Here is a 10438-nt window from a genome sequence, read left to right on the forward strand (position 1 = left end):
GTGAGGCAGAGTGACTGAAAGAAGTTCTTGGGAGTAGTATGGAGAAAGTGTGATTGCTATGGATGCAAACTTGCTTTTGGAAACTGGAAGGCGAGTTGAGAACCATGTTGAACCTAAATGACTTTGTGATAGAAGAAGGAAAATAATTACATTTTTCTCTGCAAACTGATGAGGAGTTAGGTGTAATTGAGGAAGAAGAAAATGACTTGCTGTGATATAAGCAACAAGCCAATATGGAGTGTTGGAAAGATAGTGAGGAATGAACTGTGTAGCAGTTAAAAGTTACTGATGCTAAGGGAAGAAAGCTAGAGATCCTATGATTCTATGTTTAGGAGAGGAGGCAGAGAGCAGATCTGCTCTTGATCCAAACGATTGCTCACAGAATATAAACATCTAAGCTTTTGTCAGTGATGTTTTTACATGTATGGTTATCTCCTGCTTACCAGGTTAAGATCTGATGTTTGCTGACAGACAGCAATTACATTGCCTTCAAAAAAAAAAACAAAAACAACAAAAACCACAGGAATGCATTAAAAGTAGCTGAGGGTTTGGAAAGTGGTTAGTGCACTCGAGCTACCCACTGTTCCACTCTTGTTTTAAAAAGGGTTTAGTGATGGAACAAAATGGTGTAACTGAACATACAGCAGTATAGCATGTAGCTGCATGTTTCATGGGCTGTTTTAGTACCTGGCTACATTTTCAGTGTAGCTGTTTAAATGCAGGACCTGCTCACATCTTCCTGGTCCAAACAAGTCATGTTATGACAATACTAATTATGATGTATGCAATAATGTTTCTGACTTCTTCCTTTTTCTGTCTCAGTTTTACAGAAAAGCAGACATGAAACACTGACAGCATTTGGAAATAAACTTTGGCAGTAAGATGGAAGCATAAATCTCAAGACTTTAAACCAAAACAGAAATGGCTTGTGATTGTTGAAACAAGACACCTAAGAGCCTCCAACACTTCTGTGTGAGCAGTAGAAAAGGAACAACTACAATGGTAACACTAATAACAGAAAAGCTGCAGAACCAGAGCTTGGATGATCTGACGTGTAAAACGTACAATATTAATCTGGTAAGGATATATCAAAATTGTGCAAATATGAAATACCTTCTAATCAAAGGCAACTCAAAACTACATTCAAGAGTACAGATCAGCTGGACTGCCCTGTCATGTGGATTGAGGTTCTAAGGGGGAAAGCAATGCGAATTTTGTGTGGTTGATTTAAGGAGATAATTTCTTACTGCAATTATCTTTTAACCTTCTGTTTTCACTTAAATAGTTGAAAGCCTATATACTAAACAGAAAAAGAACTATCAAGGCTTCCTAATATTCTTTTTTCTCCAACAAAACCTCAAACCTGCAACTTTCTTTGCTTTGTATGTGCTAAATATCTGACAATGCTATTTAGTTATAAATATCAGTAACCACTTGTTGGTAGCTGTCAGCATGAGGAAAAGAAGATAACCATTTACTGAACACAGGTGAACTGAAAGTAAGATACCTGACCATTGGCTTATTGATCTATGTCAGTAGGTCCTTGCTTTATCAATGTGTCAGGTGTCTGGTGAGCTTGGAAAAGCTCTGTAATATTTAGTGTTTATTTCTGTTTATTGCCTGTGGGCAATTCGGATGTGATATTCAGACTAAGGACTCTGTAACTTCACATCTGATTTGTGAGATTAGATTCACTTTACTCCAGAGAGAGTTTAAGAAAAGGTGTCTCATGTTAGTCTCCTGTTGATCTTGGATGCCCACCTGATACCATACTGTGCTTATAATGCAATGCAATATAGCACTGCAGCAGTTTTGTTTCATTGACTTTAATTGCAATTCTACAGATGAAACTGAAGGGTACTAATGGAACGGGGTGGGAGGGGAAATCAATGACTAAATGTCAAAGTACTGTTAAACTCTGCTTCTGTTATTTAATTATTAAGTAATGCAAGCATTGAACCTGAGACATGTTCAGTTACTTTTAGCAGTAAGCACTTCTTCCTGTGTTGTAACCTGTACTTCAGGAACTGAACAGCTTCCTTATATATTTCACAAGTACAAACCTGGTCAGTCACAGACAGTGGAGCTTGTGCATAAATACCTCTAATTCTTATATATGAAGTGCTTTACTCTTCCACATTGCAAAGAAATCTCAGGTGTTTTATACACGCATGCAACCAGATAAAAAAGATATCTAGTAGTATGCACTATTCTTAATATTTTTAAAACTTGAACAGCTCCCTTCAGAGTTCTTCTAATAATTTGCATGGTTTTGAATCCCCACCTAAAATATGTGCAATTCTTGAAAGGCGTATGTAAAATGTGGGAAACTTGATATCTTAAAATAGAAATCCTTAGCTTGCATTTATTTCAGCTTACGTGTTGAAGCACTTGGGATAGGCATTTCATAGGGGAATTTGCTTTCATCATGAAGTGGCAGTCTTGTGTCACTTCTAGTTAAACTGTAGGCTTAGATATGGGTAAATGATGATCTGTAGTTAGTAGTGCTGCTAAAATGTAGTGGGCAGCTTGTAATTCATAGTTTGAGCCACTTAAATGTGCAGAACTTTAGGAATTGAGACCTCCTTTTACTGGTGGTCACTGTAGTTTTTGAACCAGGGACTTATTAGAGCAGAGGAGGGTGTACTGCTATTTTTTACACTGTGTGGACTTTATGCAAGAATACTTTCACAATGTGATTCCACCACTCTCCTGTTGTTTTCTTATTCTTTTACTTATTTGTCTTTAAAGTAAAACAAGGAGAAGAATTACTGGTGTGAAAATAAAAATGACAAATGATGTCCTGTCAGTGCATAGATCTCCTTTTTTCCTCCCCTTTTGAGCCATCAAGTAATTGGTTACGTAAATGCTCTAGTCCTTGAAGGAAGATGGTTCTGAGGTCAGGGATAGGTTCTGTCTATGGACAGTGACAGCTTGAAGTGTGGAAATGATGGGGTGATGTGTAGAAATGAAGAATGAGCAAATGGGAAGAAAGGTATACAACTAGCTTGCTCCCTACCTTAAAAGGATTCAGAGAATCAGTAATGGCTTCCTGAATAAAATTTGAATCTAATAATGATCAGAGTACACTTTCACTTTCAAGGGTTATAAAATTTTAGTAAGGGAGAAGACTGATTCAGCTCCCCCCACCGTAACTCAACTGTAGCATATTTTGTAGACTTTTTGGTAAGAAGTTCATCTTAACGTTCTGTTTTCAAATTGCTGTTGTTAATAGTAGAAAAAGTTCTTAAATAGTCTTGCCTGCACTTTCCTTCACATGTGCTGGCACAAGTCTGTGGGACCATGCAGTGAATCATCTCATGAGCTGAGAGGACCACAATTAACCTCTCTTGCCCGGATTAATGTTGTCTTATCGGTTTCATGATCCTGCTCACAGTGCATCTGCATAACTTCATGTCTTGGCACAAGTAGATAAACCAACATTTCCTCTTTTCCCTGGCTGTTTTATGCTGACCCTGAAGCTAAGTCTAGACTTGAGCTTTGGGAGCCTGCTAGGATTTCTTCAAGCACTTAGCTTCTAGTGGTTTCAGAGACCTTTAAATACCCCCAGAAGACTTCAGGCTTTTTCAATCATGAACACAGGAGTGGAGAAGCTGTTCTGGAAGCTTGTCCTGTTTAAGTTCTCCTAAGCAAAGCCATGTTTGCTGGCCTGTGAGTTGGATTACAATTCCATAAAAGTACAAGTTTGAGTTGGTCAGTGTAGTCAACAGGAAAACATATTTTATAAAATACCTGCTTAATTGTGGAACCCATGTAGCAGTGTGGAATATGCTTTTTAAAAAGCTCTCTTAATTTCCTTTATTCAAGCTTTTCAATTACTTTTTTTTTCCTATGGATATTCTCTTAAGAGTCATTTTCTTAGAGTTTTGCTTTTTCTTTGTTGTTTCTGGAGGAATTACTTCATTCGTGGGTATTTTTTTTGAGCAGTTTCTAGATTTTGTGGGTAGCTGATCAGAAGTTGTTACAGTTTGAGCAGTTAGAACTCAGTGTATTTATTGTATTTTTTTTCTCCGCAATATGAAGAACATGAAAATGATTCTGTAGAGAGCTAATATCAAGAAAGAGCCATTAAGACTACTTTGACATGGGTGGAAGTGGGAGTGTGTTTTGGAGGAAGGGGGTTGTTTCATTTGAACATGTTCTTATTCTCCCTCATCCGAGTGACTTCTCAGGCTCTGGCATGGCTCTGTTCCTGTATATTTTTGTTGGAAGAAAAAGGTACTGTTACAGGTGAATTTTCATTATGAGTTAAGACTTAATGAGAGAAGAATTCTCTTCTAGTTGTATAAGATATTTTACTAGCTCATACAGAGAATAAGAACTTGCCTTTCCCAAGTATCTACCTATTTGAAATACAAAACCACATGTATCCAGCCAGCAGGGAAAAAAGAAAAGCCATACATAGGGCTATAAAAGAAAAAGGAATTGCTCTTTGAAAGCCATTTACAGAGTCACAGAATGGCCAGGGTTGGAAGGGACCTCAAGGATCATGAATCTCCAACTCTCCTGCTGCAGGCAGGGCCATCAACCTCCACATTTAATATTAGACCAGGCTGCCCAGGGCCCCATCCAAACTGGTCTTGAACACCTCCAGAGACAGGATATCCACAGCCTCTCTGGGCAGCCTGTTCCAGCACCTCACCACTCTCATAGTAAAGAACTTAACATTTACCTTATGGCTACCATTCTGTATGAAGATAACATATGTAGGATATAACACACTTCTTCATTTGTGTAACCTGTACAATGACAAATTATATTTCTTTGCTTTTGTCTAAGTATGTTGTAGTATATCATCTGCAGCTTCTCTTGCTGCTCTGTTAACCAACATAGTAATTTTCCAAGCTACTGTAACACATTTGATCAGTCTGTGCTCAATTATGTCTCACAGTCTTGTGCTGCACTTGCCTTTATGGGAGTTGAAAGAAAAATGATTGTTTTTCCTTCTGTAGAAGCAGGAAGGGATTCTTGATTAGGGTGTTAGGTTATCCCAAACTTTTATCTCAGGTGATCGTTGTAGCTCCAAGTAGAATACAAGCTCAAAATAGAATAGTTTTTTGGCTGTCTCAGCAGTGAGATGTTCTGCAAGCAGTGTTCTGAGGTCTCCCCAGATCAGAGTAGAGAGGCTGAATCTCCTCCCTGGACCTGTTGACCACTATTCTTTTGATGCAACCCAAGATGGAGTTGGCTTTCTGAGCTTCGTGGGCACATTGCAGTCTCATGTCCAGCTTCCCATCCACTAGTACCCCCCATGCCCTTTTTGGCAGAGCTGTGGTCGAGTCTTACATTCTTCCAGCTTAGTGGGGGTTGTGGTGATCCAGGTGCGAGACAACTGGGCCTGCTGCTTGAGCCTGTTTAAGTGTCTCTGAATATCATCTCATTCCTTGGGCATGTCAGTTGGTGTCATCTGCAAACTTGCCAAGGGTGTGCTTGATTCTGCTGTTGATGTCACTGATGAGGATGTTAAAGAGCACCAGAGTCAGTACTGACTCCTGATGGACACCACTTATCACTGGTCTTCATCCTGATATTCAGCCATTGACCACCCCTCACTAAGTATGGTCTCATAACCAGCTCTTTGTCCATCAAACAATCCACCCTTCAAATCCATATTTGTACACTTTGGAGTGAGGGATGTTACAGGGAACTGTGTTGAAGGCTGTACTGAAGTCCAAGTAGATGATATCAGCAGCTCTTTTCTTGTTCACTGATGTAGTTACACCAGCATAAAACTACAAGGTTGGTCATGCAGGATTTGCCCTTGGTGAAGCTGTGCTAGTTATCCTGTAACATACCCCTTTCTTCCATATGCCTTAGCATATCTGCCAGGAGGATCCGCTTCATGTTCTTCCCTGGCACTGTGGTGAGGCTAGCTTGGTCAGTAGTTCCTTGGGTTACCTTTTCTACCCTTCTTAAAAATGTGTACTATATTGCCTTTTTTCAGTCACCAGGGACTTGAGCTTTCTCCCATGACTTTTCAAATATCATTGAGAATGTCTTGGCATTGGATGAAAAGCCACTGGTAGAAAGACTTGAGGGCCAAATCTAAAATGTGACTTGATCACTTCATGTGCTGATAACAGATGAAACGCTTTTCCATGCTGTTTTCTAGCTAGTCATAATTAGAAGGTGTTTGGTAGAAATGAAAGTCTGATTTGGGGACTTATTCAAACTATGGGCGTCACACTTACATGGTGGTAGTTAAATTAGGACTTGAATAGTAAACTCTGGCTTTCCTGTGGTTTGGGAAAAGAGCCAACTAATTGGAGGAGTTCCAAATGTACTTGGGAACTGGAGAAAATGCATTGACAAGTTAATTTTAAGATTGTGAGAATTGAGAAATATGCTTTTTAGGGTAAAATACATGTTTTCTTGTTGTTTTTCTTTAAGCATTTGTTCAAAAAGCAATAGTTGGACATGCTTGAGATCCGGAGTCTATCAGGAAAAAGACCTGATTGAATAACTTGGCCTTGTTTAAAGAAAGTGTCCTTCACACAGAACTTAGCAGACTTCCCCATTGCTTTGTAAACTCTGCTTATCTTTTTCCAGTAAAATCATAAAAAATAATAAAAAGACTCTTTGTTCAGAAAGCTTCAGGTAGTTCTTCCTATGAAAGGGCTGACTGGAGGAAAGCAGTGTATGTAGGCAGTACAGGTGAGCTGATAAACTGGTTCAGGGCTTTTCTACAGTAAACCTAGTGGGACATCTGCCATGTTCTCTATAGATAAAAAGGATCCTAACGGCAGTAAACAATTTACAGCTTTACAGGTTCTACTCAAGTTTGGACTTACAGACATCATTATAATACACTAACGGGTAAATCTTCCACATACTTTTAGTTTCAATTACAGAAATCCCAATTACATATAAGAGAGGTTCTTCACTCCCTTATTTCACTACATCAAACTTTTACTGATAATGATGCACTTTTTCCTTTCTCTTGCATTCAGTATCAGATGTCACACTTAATGGGACTCTTTGGCTTCAATCTCCAAAGAATTGACGCTTTTTTGTGATTTTACAGGATTCTGTATAAATGATCACTTCAGAGAACGAATTGTAGCTGTAATGTGCTTATCTCACAGAACTGAGCACTGACTTCCCTAGAAGCTGCTCAGAAACAGCTCTAAGGATGGAACTGTTGGCTGTTAAGAACACTGCAGCCATTCCCTGTAGTGCAGATGATCTATGTATGTGTAGTCCAATTTTTTCAAGTCCCTTTCAAAAATGCTTTTTTTTTTTCAACTGTTAAAGATGCAGTAGAATGGTTTCTATTTTATGGACAAGGCTTCCTAAGGTGGTTAGACTGTAACAAATGAAACAGACGTGTGCAGAGCACCCTGTGAAAGATGCATTTGGCCAAATGTTTGCAAAAACTAAATAGCAACCTAGTGATGCTCCCATGAGATTGTCCTTGAGGTTCTGATCCTTTTACATATCCAAGATCTTAACCTGTGTGTATAATCTCTTAAACAACTGTAATAATAATTATCCTTTTGCATGTGGCTTGAGATGAATTAGCTTTAAGACTTCAGTGTGGCACTTGACTCCAAATATATATTTTCCTTAGTTATAAATTGATAGTTAATAGATTGATGCTGTTATCGATTTGGGGAAAACTAGAGAGGAAGAAGTTTGGGTAACCTTATGTTTAAGATTTTTTGTCCTTCAGAGATGGATAAAACACAGCCATTGCTGTCATCTGTGTACTCTTGTGTTCTGTATGTTATCTTAGTATTATTTAGTAAATTACTGATACTAGCTTTATTAGTGTGTTGGACATAACTGACAACTGCAATTATAAAAGGCAAGCTAGTGAGAGTGGTAGCTCTTGCTCTTAAGTTTGGCTTAAATTTCTGAGAAGGACTCATCAGTTGCAAAATGGATGGAGCTTTGAACTTCTGCTGCTTAAAGTATTTTCCTTTAAATAGGAAGCTATAAATGCATCTATAGATGCAAGGAAAAAGGTGATGCAAATAGCTTCTCTCATATGCTGACTTTGATATGAAATAAGTTTAATAATCTGATTGCACTCTGTCCTTTCCAGCAGTTCTTCCATTCCCTACCTCCAAAACAAAGTCACCAAGGGAATACTACCATAGCTTAGTATCTATGTCACCTGAGGAATTCAAGGATTGAAGTGGATCAGCAATATTCAGTTGTGTTGCTATAAAGCAAGAAACAAAAGCTTTGTAGACCAATGGTGTTTGTTTAAAAAATGTCTGGTAAGGAAGTCTGTACAGTACAGATGTCTTTTGCCTATACCCTAAAATGAGTTTAAAAGAGCAACACTTCTTATATAAAGTAAGCTTCCTCTCCATGCTGAGATGTTGATGTAGAGGAATAAAGAATGGTCCTTGGGATCTGCTGGGCCTGAAGCCACTTTATTTGCAAGTACCTTCTTTGCAGCTTGCTGTTCAGCATCGTGTATGCCTGAGAAACCTGTACTCTAACAATGCCATGTAGTGATATTTCTTCCAGGTGAAATTCACTAAAGAAATGGAAACTGCCTTACATATAGATATGCCTGTATTACTGTGCAGGTGCTGCAGATAAAGCTTAATCTTAAATTCTGAAGGCCTTTACACACAAACTTTAAGTAGGAGTTTTACATTGTTTCAGACTAATAAACTATTGACAATAAACTGTATGAATTCAAAAACTATGCAAAAGATGAGTTTTGGACATGATTTACTTTTTAATGACTCTTATGCCTTAAGAAATAAGGAAACATTTTGCTGTGCTGGTATTTAAGAACATGTGAAATAATAAAACCTGTCTTGGACATGAAGTTTCTAGTGGAGACCTTGAAGATTTGTATGCTTAATTTATCTAAAGCTATTCCTCATTCATTTAAGGTGAAGTATTTTGCTATTTAGCCTTAAGATTGAGCATGGAAATGTGGTTGTCACACTGTAAATCAGTTGCCACTGAAATGAGAATTGAACCAAAGCTTTTTCAGTGAATGATCGTTCTTAATTCTGTAGTTTACTCATATGGGCTAACGTTGCAACAGTTTGATTCTTAACAATGTATCAGAAAATATTGCCAATAGTTAAACTTCAGAGTTTTCATTCTGAAAGATTTGCTGTTCAGGAATTTCAAGATACCCAGCAAAACCCATTCCTTTTAAGGAGGTTGTTAGGGGCGCATAGAGGGAAACTGAAAACTGCATGTGTTTTCCTTGGGGTGTATGCTGGTCCTTTCACACAGTTAAAACTGTTTTTCTGATTGATTTCAGTACTCATCTGAGAAGTTGAACAAAAGTGGCAGCTTGTTCTCTTTCGAAATCAACGGTAAGTTCTTCAGAAGCCTTAGCTGTGTTTTTTACTGAGGTAATTGGTATAGCAAGCAGCCTTTCTTTTGTAAATAAGGTGAGGGGGATGGAGCATGCAGTTGCAGAGCCTGCTGGTTTAAGCTGGTCTATGAACAATACTGGGAATAGCTGGTTGTTAGTTTTGTACGTGTGATCTGCTTTGCATAGTAAAAGCCCTGGTAACACTTCTTATGTTATCTGCTACGGTGTACAGAAGCTCAGCAATGCTGGTTTTCATACTGCCCATCTCCTCTGCTACAGGAAATCTCTAACCTCTTTACACACCTTCTTGCAGGCTTTGCCACACAGAATATACAGTGCGATGCAAACCATAAGTCATGTCCAGAGCTTTGAGTGCATTAGCTTCCCCCTCCCTAATCAATATTCCCTTAATCCTGTTAAGAGTAAACTTTATCACCAAAACTCAAAAGCACGCTAACTGATACAGAAGTGTCATGCTGCTTTATTAAGGGATGGATTTGTGTGTTCTGTTGTTTTAAAGCATGGGCAGTTCTTGCTCAGTGCGACTCCCTTTAAAGCATGGTGCATGGTTTGTATGAGGTTCCAAAGGGAAAGAATACTTTATCTCAGTATTTTTTGATAGCATGTGAAAAGCACATGTGCAACTTCTGACTTTTTTTTTTTTCCTACAGTGAACTTTAAACCATCTTCCATCCTAGGAGTAGGCTTCCTAAGGATTTTTTTTTTTTAAATCAAGCCAGACGAAGCTGAAAATTTGTCCTACAATAGATGCAAGGAGTTTCGAACAGTATCTGGATCCCATTGTGCTGGCTATTTTACTTGCATTGAATTATGGATGGTCTCTGCCTTGAAGAGCTTACGTGCTTAAGGCAAAGCACAGTATGTGGTTGTACCCATTTGAAAGAATGGAGGAGGAAGGACAGAGGAATTCTAATAAAACATGTTGTCTGAATAGGCCAGCTGTCTGCACAGTTAAATGATTTTGAGACAATAGGGTGTTCTTTAAATAAGATCCAAATAAGCAGGATAATCCATGACATAGTTTGGGCATGGAACATGTACAAGTATTTGGATTTGTAATTTTTAAAGCTACTCTGCAAAACTTTTATCTGTTGATTT

The 10438-nt window shown here is 38.4% G+C and overlaps 1 long non-coding RNA gene across 1 annotated transcript; it reads left to right on the forward strand.

Annotated features, from left to right (window-relative positions):
* Positions 1-792: 792 nt before the first annotated feature.
* LOC116216603 lies at positions 793-10438 on the forward strand. Its single transcript, XR_004159726.1, has 2 exons — positions 793-1077; positions 9263-10438. It is a non-coding gene; the product is annotated as an uncharacterized LOC116216603 (long non-coding RNA).

Source organism: Meleagris gallopavo, chromosome 4, assembly GCF_000146605.3.
Source record: "Meleagris gallopavo isolate NT-WF06-2002-E0010 breed Aviagen turkey brand Nicholas breeding stock chromosome 4, Turkey_5.1, whole genome shotgun sequence".
Taxonomy (NCBI): domain Eukaryota; kingdom Metazoa; phylum Chordata; class Aves; order Galliformes; family Phasianidae; genus Meleagris; species Meleagris gallopavo.